The 10,177-nt window shown below is 38.3% G+C and overlaps 1 protein-coding gene across 1 annotated transcript in view; it reads left to right on the top strand.

The window, feature by feature from the left end:
* BRIP1 (BRCA1 interacting protein C-terminal helicase 1) overlaps positions 1-10,177 on the top strand; it is a 116,932-nt gene that overhangs the window by 15,658 nt on the left and 91,097 nt on the right. The window lies entirely within an intron of this gene.

Raw genomic sequence — 10,177 nt, 5'->3', positions numbered from 1 at the left:
GGCGGAGGCATCAGGTCTGGGCAAGGGGCCGATCAGGCGATTGGAGGTTGATGGGCGTCTACACCTCTGGCCGAGGCATCAGGCCTGAGCAAGGGGCCGATCCTGTGATTGGAGGGTGATGGGGGTCAATGCCTGAGGGCTCCCAGTATGTGAGAGGGGGCAGGCTGGGCTGAGGGACACTCCCTCCCACACACACCCAGTGCACGAATTTCGTGCACCGGGCCCCTAGTACTAGTATACGCATCCATCCACGATTCAGCTGTCCGCTTGGTGTTCCTGAGAGGACAGTGTGTGTCAGGGAGGGGCTATCTCACTGTCCCCCATCCCAGGCCCTGGCTTCCTTTGTAGGGCATGACAGCAGAGTCAGAGTTCTCTGGGTTAGAGGGAAGGCACATCATCAGATCATGGAGCTCTGGAGATTCTTTTTTTTTGTTTTTTAATATATTTTATTGATTTTTTTTACAGGGAGGAAGAGAGAGGGATAGAGAGTTAGAAACATCGATGAGAGAGAAACATTGACCAGCTGCCTCCTGCACACCCCCCACTGGAGATGTGCCCGCAACCAAGGTACATGCCCTTGACCGGAATCGAACCCAGGACCCTTCAGTCCGCAGGCCGACGCTCTATCCACTGAGCCAAACCGGTCAGGGCTGGAGATTCTTAGGATGTTTTTCAGGTGCTCTGTGAGGCCAAAAGTATTTTAACAGTAATATTAAGATGTTATTTGCTCTTAATTTTTTTTTTTTTTTACTGTCTTGACATTTACACTGATGCAGAAGCAATGCTGGGTAAAGCTATTGGTGACTTAGCACAATAAGATAGTGGCACCAACCTGTACTAATAGCATTTTTCTTCATCATTAATATAAAGTTTTTTAAAAAGCCAGTTTTACTTAAGAATTCCCTTGATGAAGCAATAAAAATTACTGTTTATCAAATCTCAGTGCTTGAGATTTTTAACATTCTGTGTGAAGAAAGGCGTGTTGCTCATGAAACACTTTTGCCTACAGGAATACAATGATTGTCTTGAGGAAGAACACTGGTGGTAGGATAGTTTGGATTTTGAGCTGAACTAGCCACTTTTTTTCATACAACATCATTTTTACTTGAAAGAATGACTGACAGACTATGGTAATTTTTCTTCTTTATTTTAATAGCTACAATGATTTTCTTAAAAAAATTTTATTACTCTTTTTCTGCTCTTTATTTTCAAGTTTTCTTTTTAAAAATCTTTTTTTTTTTCAATTACAATTGACATACAACATTATATTAGTTTTAGGTGTACAACCCAGTGATTAGACATTTATATAACTTATGAAGTGTTCACCTTGATAAATCTAGTATCCATTTCACACTATACAGGGACTGTTCTTTCCTCATTGTATAATATTTTTTAATCTTTAACAGAGTGGCATATTATAAACCACAAAAATTTTGTCTGTTAATTCTGGAATAGGTGATTTCATAAAGAAGTAGAAGAAAACTGTTTCATAAGATTTAATATTTATTGTATTACAGCTTCTGAAATTAGTTTATCACCAAAATTCTTAAAGTAATTTAAAAAATACATTCTGTATTTTGGAACTTTTTTATGTTGACAGTTTATATGACTCAATTTATGTATTAGATTTTAATCTATCATATAAAGATCTTTTTAAAAATATATATATTTTATTGATTTTTTTACAGAGAGAAAGGGAGAGGGATAGAAACTTAGAAACACTGATGAGAGAGAAACATCAATCAGCTGCCTCCTGCACACTCCCTACTGGGTATGTGCCCGCAACAAAGATACATGCCCTTGACCAGAATCGAACCTGGGACCCTTTAGTCCGCAGGCTGACGCTTTATCCACTGAGCCAAACTGGTTAGGGCGTATCATATAAAGATCTTAAATAAGGTAATTTGAGGGACTTGTACAAGTACCATTTCTTTTTAGGACCTGTTCCTTCAAATGGGAGGGAAAGGATGGTAGGACTAGATTTAGTATACCTATATTTCATTTAGATCTAACAGCTCTAAATTCTAAGGATGCTTTTCCTATTTTGATTCCTATAAGATGCTATTAGGGAGGGCAATATTTATTTTTTAAAGTAATGGTTATTTGGATTAATAAATAATGGTTTCATTCGTTTATCCCTACAAAGATATAAATGTTGTAGTCTTCATACATTTGAAATCTGCAGTTGTATTATTTTTTTTAAAACATTCCTTCATAAATTAAATAACTTTTGTCTTCCACTAAATTTGACATTAAAACTTTTTAGGTTTTTCTTTCAAATTTTCTCAGTTTTTAGTAAAATAATTTGGTTCCCATCCTGTGGATTGGAGAATTGGATAGTTATCTTTTTACCTTCCTATCATTTCCAGTCTCCTCATTGTCTCTTCAATTCAGAAAATGGTGTCAATACCTCCTCTCTTATTTAAATTACCTTCCATGGTCACTGGAATGGACATTTAGTTTCCTTTTTTGACTGCTAATTTATATGTTGAAGAACTAGTCTCCATGTGGTCAAAATATAGTTAAGAAAAACATTGTTTTTAAAAGTAGAACATTACCATTCTGATATTACTTTGTTCCACTATTTATAATCATTTTCTCTAGAATTTATTTGTATTGTTTCCATTCCTTTAGCAAATCCTCACAATGGGGGAGGTATTTTTACAGATACATTATTTTGCTTTTTTTTGTTTGTTTAGTAAATAAATGCTAACATTGTCTATATTCCTTTACAAAAGTGATACATGCTACCACTCCACAAAATAAAGTATTTTAATTTATTACTTTCGCCTAGTGTGTAGAAAAGACATAGGTCCAGCAGAGAGCGCTGTTGACCTTCAGATAAAGTCTTGTTGGGCAAAACCTTGGACTTTTATTTTTCCTTTTTCATCTTAATTCCTGCCTTTTCTTTTTTTCTGTCTCTGTCTTTGACTCTATCTCTATCTCTGTCTTTCTCTTCCACATTTTCTCATTCCCTTTCTTTCTTTTTCCCTCCCTCCCTCTCTTCAACATTTGGCATGTTCTCTAGGATCTCAGGAGAAAATGACCAATTTTCTCTGAAAAGTATTTTACAAATCATTTTCTCATAGTTTTAATTTACTTTTATTTAACATAACTGCTTATGTAGTGATATGATGTTTACTATGTGCCAGAAACTCTTCTAAGCACTGTAGAAATATTAGTTTGCCTGATAAATACAGATTCATGTGAGTTAAAAGTTAGTATCAGGTCTTTTAACTTTTCTGTGAATTTGATAGTTTTCAAAATAAGACAAGAGAGCTTAATTAAAATTTTATATTAACTCTATGAAAAATGTCTTAATATATTCCCCAATGACAGATGAAGAAATTAAGGCACAGAACATTTAAATAGATTGTTTATGTCACAAAACTGATGAGTAGAGGCTGGTTTAAAATAAAACCCAGGCCATCAGCTTTAGAATTGATCCTCTCAACAACCTCACTATTCTCCCTCATCCTCTCAACATCCTGCTCTTTTCTTTACAATGTTTAACAAAGTTTATATATTTATTTGTACGTTTAATTGTTTAGTTTGCCTCCTTGCCAGCATGCCCATAAGGACAAATATGATGTCTTTCTTGTTCACGTTTTTATAACCAATATCTTGCACAGGACCTGTATCTAGCAGTCTTACATGTTTGTTGAATAAATGAATGAAAAAAAAAATGGCCAAAGTTAAAGATGTGCACAACTTGCCACTATTGTGGCTTACAGATTTTACTCAGATCCATATACTTAAGGAGGGGTGACCGTGCTATTAAATAGAGGCAACTTAAAGCAGGTTTTAAAATGTTTTCTTTTTCTTCTATGGCTCATTTTGGTTGTAGCATACAAAAATAAAAGATCAAACAATGATTTCAGGGACCAACAGGCAAATTGGTGCTTAATATAAACAAAAGATTCGAAATAACTTTCGATTTCTGTAGCTACTCTCAGAACAAGTTGTTAAATAATATTACCAACTAATTGAAGTATAATATATTCAAGGCAGACAAATTTTTGAACAAATTATATGCAAGACACTTAAGTAGATACATGGAACAGACTGACAGCTGTCAGTGGGTACAGGAGGACAGGATGAGAGAAGGTGAAGGGATTAGCCCAAGAACATATATGCATAACCCATAGACACAGACAACAGTGTGGTGATGTCCAGAGAGAAGCGGGGCTGGGTGGAGGTGAGCAAAGGGAGAAAATGGGGATATCTGTATTAGTGTCAACAACAAAAATAAAGTAAAAAAACCACCAGTAACCTGTATTTCACAAAGTTATCTTTATATATAAAAGGCTAAGTGACTGACTGACTGGCTGGCATATATGACGCACACTGGCAATTTAAAAATAAATGTTGACTTGTGGTGCATGCGTGATACATATAAAGCTCTCACTGGCGCCAGTCGCACGTGTGTGTTTTGATCTGTCATTGTCAATCGTGAGTTTGGAATGCCATAGATTACTAAGAGAAATTATTAATTTGAATGTTGCATTTGGTGGGAAAATTCTTCTTAGAGGAGATTTTCGACAATGTCTCAGTGTTGTGTTGCATGCTATGCGATCAGCCATAGTACAAATGAATTTTAAAAAAAATAAATTTTATTGATTTTTTACAGAGAGGAAGGGAGAGGGATAGAGAGTTAGAAACATCGATGAGAGAGAAATATCGATCAGCTGCCTCCTGCACACCCCCTACTGGGGATGTGCCCGCAACCAAGGTACATGCCCTTGACTGGAATCGAACCCGGGACCCTTCAGTCCACAGGCCGACGCTCTATCCACTGAGCCAAACTGGTTCGGGCAGTACAAATGAATTTAAAGTACTGTAGTGTTTGGGGATGTTTCAGACAATTGTCTCTTAAAACAAATATGAGATCAGAGGATTCTGCTTATAGCAAATGGCTAGTAAAACTTGGAGATGGCAAACTTGATAGCAGTTTTCATTTAGGAATGGATATTATTGAAATCCCCCATGAAATGATTTGTAACAGATCTATTATTGAAGCTACCTTTGGAAATAGTATATCTATAGATAATATTAAAAATATATCTAAATGTGCGATTCTTTGTCCTAAAAATGAGCACGTTCATAAATTAAATGAAGAAATTTTGGATATACTCGATGGAGATTTTCACACCTGTTTGAGTGATAATCCCATTGATTCAACTGAGATGTTGAAAAGGAAAATTTTCCCATCGAATTTCTTAATAGTATTACTATTTCGGGAATGCCATGACATAAATTAAAATTGAAAGTGGGTGCAATCATCATGCTACTGAAAATCTTAATTGTAAAGGGGGTCTTTGTAATGGTACTAGATTTATTATCAAAAGATTGTGATTTTACATAACCAAAGCTGAAGTATTAACAGGATCTGTGGAGGAGAGGTTGTTCATGGTCAGTTATATGTTGCTTTCTCTCGAGTTCCAAGAGCGTATGATGTTAAAGTTATAGTTGTAAATACTTCATCACAAGGGAAATTAGTCAAGCACTCTGAACGTGTTTTTAATCTTAATGTGGTATACAGGAAGATATTAGAATAAGTTTAATAAATTTATCAGTCATTGTTTTTATCAATGTTTTTATATCATGTCTTTGTTTTATGTTATTGTTTATTAATCAATTTCTATATTATTTTCATATACATTTTACTAATTTTCTTTAATCTCTGACACTTCTATTATAGAGAAAGGGTGAATAGCGATATTGAAACATTTTTTCTAGTTAATTTCCTTTCAGTGTGCACGAATCTGTGCACCGGGCCACTAGTTAATAATGATATGATGATAGCTTTTTGGAATATATATTTGTACCAGTTAATTTATGTTTACTCATTTAATTTTTATATCAGCACTGTGAGGAAAATTGAGCAGATATTAGTCCCATTTTACAAATAAGAAAATTGAAGCTAGAAAATATTAGATTATTTGACTATGGTCATACTGTATGTAAATAGTGGAACCATTATTTGAGCCTACTTCTAAAATTGAGTGAATATGGATTCATGATTATAAATGGGGGAAAAAGAGAGCAAAGGAATGATTAAGAAAAAAATGTTTTCTTGTTGGCTAGTGAGGAAAAAACAAAGTTACTGTGCAAAAGAAAATAGATTTTATTATTCAATACGCCTGGCATCAAAATATCTTCCTTTAAATAGTGAACCTACAATTGGGAAAATATTAAATTATCTTAAACATTTTTGTATTTTATCTACTAAAGAAGCAAAGGAAATTTAAAACTCAAATTAAAAAAAATTGTTTGAAAAACCTTTAACAATATAAACCAGTACAGAGTGAAAATTAAAATATTTTCTCTTAAAATATTGCTCCCACACCTTTTTCTGCCTCCCACAAGTAAACAGCATAAACACTTTTATGAGAATCTTAATATTTTTGAATAAATTTACAACAGATATTTTTCATGGTTCTGTTATAGTTTACACTTTTTAAAAAAATATATTTTATTGATTTTTTACAGAGAGGAAGGGAGAGGGATAGAGAGTTAGAAACATCGATGAGAGAGAAACATCGATCAGCTGCCTCCTGCACACTCCCCACTGGGGATGTGCCAGCAACCAAGGTACACGCCCTTGACTGGACTCGAACCCGGGACCCTTGAGTCCGCAGGCCGACGCTCCATCCACTGAGCCAAACCGGTTAGGGCTAGTTTACATTTTTAAAAAAACATTTAACCCTCTTATTTATAGGGATTTATTTTAATATTAGAGGCCCGGTGCACGACATTCGTGCACTTGGGGTGGAGGGGGGTGTCCCCTCAGCTCAGCCTGTGACCTCTCGCAGTGGGACCCCTCAGGGGATGTCCGACTGCCATCTTAGGGAACAGGTTTAAGCCGGCAGTCAGACATACCCAGAGGGGTCCTTCGCACTGCCACAGAGGTGGGAGAGGCTTCTGCCACCACCACTGCAATTGCCAGCCGTAGCCCGGCTTCTGGCTGAGCGGTGCTCCCCTTGTGGGAGTGCACTGACCACCAGAGAGCAGCTTCTGTGTTGAGCACCTGCCCCCTGGTGGTCAGTGCGCATCATAGCGATCGGTAGTTCTGCCATTCGGTCAATTTGCATATTAGCCGTTTATTATATAGGACTAGAGGCCCGGTGCACAAAAATTTGTGCACTGGGCGGGAGGGGGGTTCCCTCAGCCCGGCCTGTGCCCTCTTGCAGTCTGGGACCCCTCAGGAGATAACGACCTGCTGGCTTAGGCCTGCTCCCAGGTGGCAGAGGGCAGGCCCAATCCCTAGGTGCAGCCCTGGTTGGGCTCAGAGCAGGGCCGATTGGGGAGTTGGGGCGCCGCCCCCTGTCATGCACAGAGCAGGCCAATCAGAGGGTTGGGGCGCTGACCCCGTCGCACATAGCAGGGCCCATCAGGGTGTTGGGGCACCGCCACTCTCACACTCAGGGCAGGGCCGATGGGGAGGTTATGGCTCTACCCCGTCACACACAGAGCAGGGCCCGTGGGGGGGGGGCGGGTTGGGGAGCTCCCCCCTATCAGGCACAGATCAGGGCTGATCAGAGGGTTAGGGCACCTTCCCCTGTCACTAACAGAGCAGGATGGATAGGGAGGTTGTAGCCCCGCCCCCTGTCACACACAGAGCCGCAGTGCGATCAGGGGGTTTGGGCGCTGCCCCCTGTCACGCTAATCCCGGTGCCGGGAGGCCTTGTGGCTCCGCTGATCCCCGTGCTGGGAGGCATATTACCCTTTTACTATATAGGGTAGAGGCCTGGTGCATGGGTGGGGCCGGCTGGTTTGCCCTGAAGGGGGTCCTGGATCAGGGTGGGGGTCTCCACTGGGGTGCCTGGCCAGTCTGGGTGAGGGGCTGAGGGCTCTTTTCAGGCTGGCGAGTGACTGAAGCTCCCAACCGCTCCTTTTTTTATTTTTTATTTTTTATTCTGGGCCAGCTTTAGCTTTGAGGCTTGGCTCCAGCTCTTAGGCCTCCGCTGCTGAAAGTAGATTTCTGGCCTTTGCTTACAATGTTGCAATCCTGCTGGCTGAAGTCCTGTGGTATTTGTTACAGAGTTTCTTAAACTGCAGGCTCAGAGGCCTGCAGCCGCAGGTGGGGATTGTTGGGTTCCTCTGTCACTGAGGCAAGCAAGCCTCATGTTAGTTTCAAGCTGCCTGGCTACTGGCCGCCATCTTGGCTGACAGTTAATTTGCATATCTCGCTGATTAGCCAATGAAAAGCGTCGCAGTCGTACGCCAATTACCATGTTTCTCTTTTATTAGTGTAGATATGTATGAGGCCAGGCTCTAACTGTATGCTTTTCCAAATCGATGATCAGTTGTAGAGTCAACTAAAGTAATTTTTCCTGATATGAAGTTTTGCTATTATTATACACCAAATATATACTTGAATTGGTTCCTGGACCTTTTTTGTTTCTCTTTAAATTTTTATTTTTTCAAAGTATGTATGTGTTTTATCAGAGTCAAAGATTTCTTTCTACATGGCTTCCAACAAAAAGTAGTAGACCCTGCATTAGTTTTATTTTCTACCATTTTCCACTACCTGAAGTCAATGATTTGAAATCATTTTACCTGTTTATTCTGATATTTATTTGTTTAAAAATAACATGCTTAACTGCTTTTCTCTTGAATTTTTGGTTTTAGATACCTTCTATTGCTTTCTTACTATTTTTTTCTCATTTCTTCATTACCTTTCCCCCTTAACCTTTCACATATTTGATGTTTACCTTATTGTAGTTTTGTCTATATCAAAAAACTGAACCAAATGTTATACTGTTAATTTTTTTTTCACAAACCAGGTTTGTTTGTTTTTTTCTAGTGCTAATCTTTGTCTTGTCTTGTAACATATGCAATTTTCTATATACTTGTAATTCTTTATACCCAAACTCTGATAGAACTTAAAATCTGTCCGTTTATTCAAATGCATCAGGTCAAGAATGTCCTTTTTTTAAACTCTTGGTATTTAGTGGAAATAATGTTTTTATGTTGAATTAGATATTTTTTAATGACATTGATATTTTTGTGTATGAAAGATTACCTGTTTTTTAGAGAAAATTTGGAAACCATCGAAGTGTATAATTAATCATTAACATTAATTCTGAATTCAACTATTTTCTCTGTCAAACCATGATATTTTACTTATCTATTCTTATACACACACACACACACACACACACGCACGCACACACACAATTAGTTATCTATTGCTATGTAACAAACCAACCATTTATTTAGCTTTATATTCTGGGGGTCAGCAATTTAGGCTGGGCTCAGCTAGGCATTTCTTCTGCTGATCTCAGCTGGGCCACTCATGCGTCTATGGTCAGCTGCAAGTCAGCAAGGCAGCTCTGCTACAGGGGGTTGGTTGGCAGTCCACTGGGACATGGGGTGGGTATCTCATCATCCAGCAGGCTAATCCTGGTTTATGTATATAGTATCCCCAGGGTTCCAGGAGCAGCATAAGAATAAACCCCAATGTACAAATATATTTTGAGCTCCTCATTGTGTCATGTTTGCTAATGTCTCAGTCACCAAAGCAAGTCACATGGCCAAACCCAGATTCAGTGGGTGGAGTTAACCTCTTGGTGAGAAAAGTTACAAAGTGCCCTGGGCGATTTGCTTCAGTGGATAGAGCATCGTAGATAGAGCATCGGCCTGAAGGGTCCCAGGTTTGATTCTGGCCAAGGGCGCATGCCTGGATTGTGGGCTGGATCCCCAGTAGGGGGGCATGCAGGAGGCAGCCAATAATGATTCTCTCTCATCATTGATGTTTCTATCTCTCTATGCCTCTCCCTTCCTCTCTGAAATGGATAAAAATATATTAAAAAAAGGAGGAAAAAAGAGTTACAAAGTGACCTTGCAAAGGCATATTTGTTTTGGGGTTGCTCTAGGGTTTATAATTTGCATCTTAAATTTATCACTGTACTTTCAAATATTTTACTTCATATATAATGTGTAAGAACCTTCTACCACTATGTTTTCATTTCCACTCTCATCTTTTGTGCAATTTTGTTATATATTTTACCTCTCTTTATATTATGAACAACACAGTATTTTGTTACTATTTTTGCTTTAAATCATGTTATTTTTCTTTAATTTTTAATTTTTTATTGAGATGATTTTTATAGAGCGGTTAAAGATCACAGCAAAATTGAAGGGAAGATACATAAATTTCCCATATAAGTCC

Source organism: Myotis davidii, unplaced genomic scaffold, assembly GCF_000327345.1.
Source record: "Myotis davidii unplaced genomic scaffold, ASM32734v1 scaffold684, whole genome shotgun sequence".
NCBI lineage: Eukaryota > Metazoa > Chordata > Mammalia > Chiroptera > Vespertilionidae > Myotis > Myotis davidii.
Note: the sequence above shows the minus strand (reverse complement) of the source record. Positions and strands in the feature narration are given on the sequence as shown.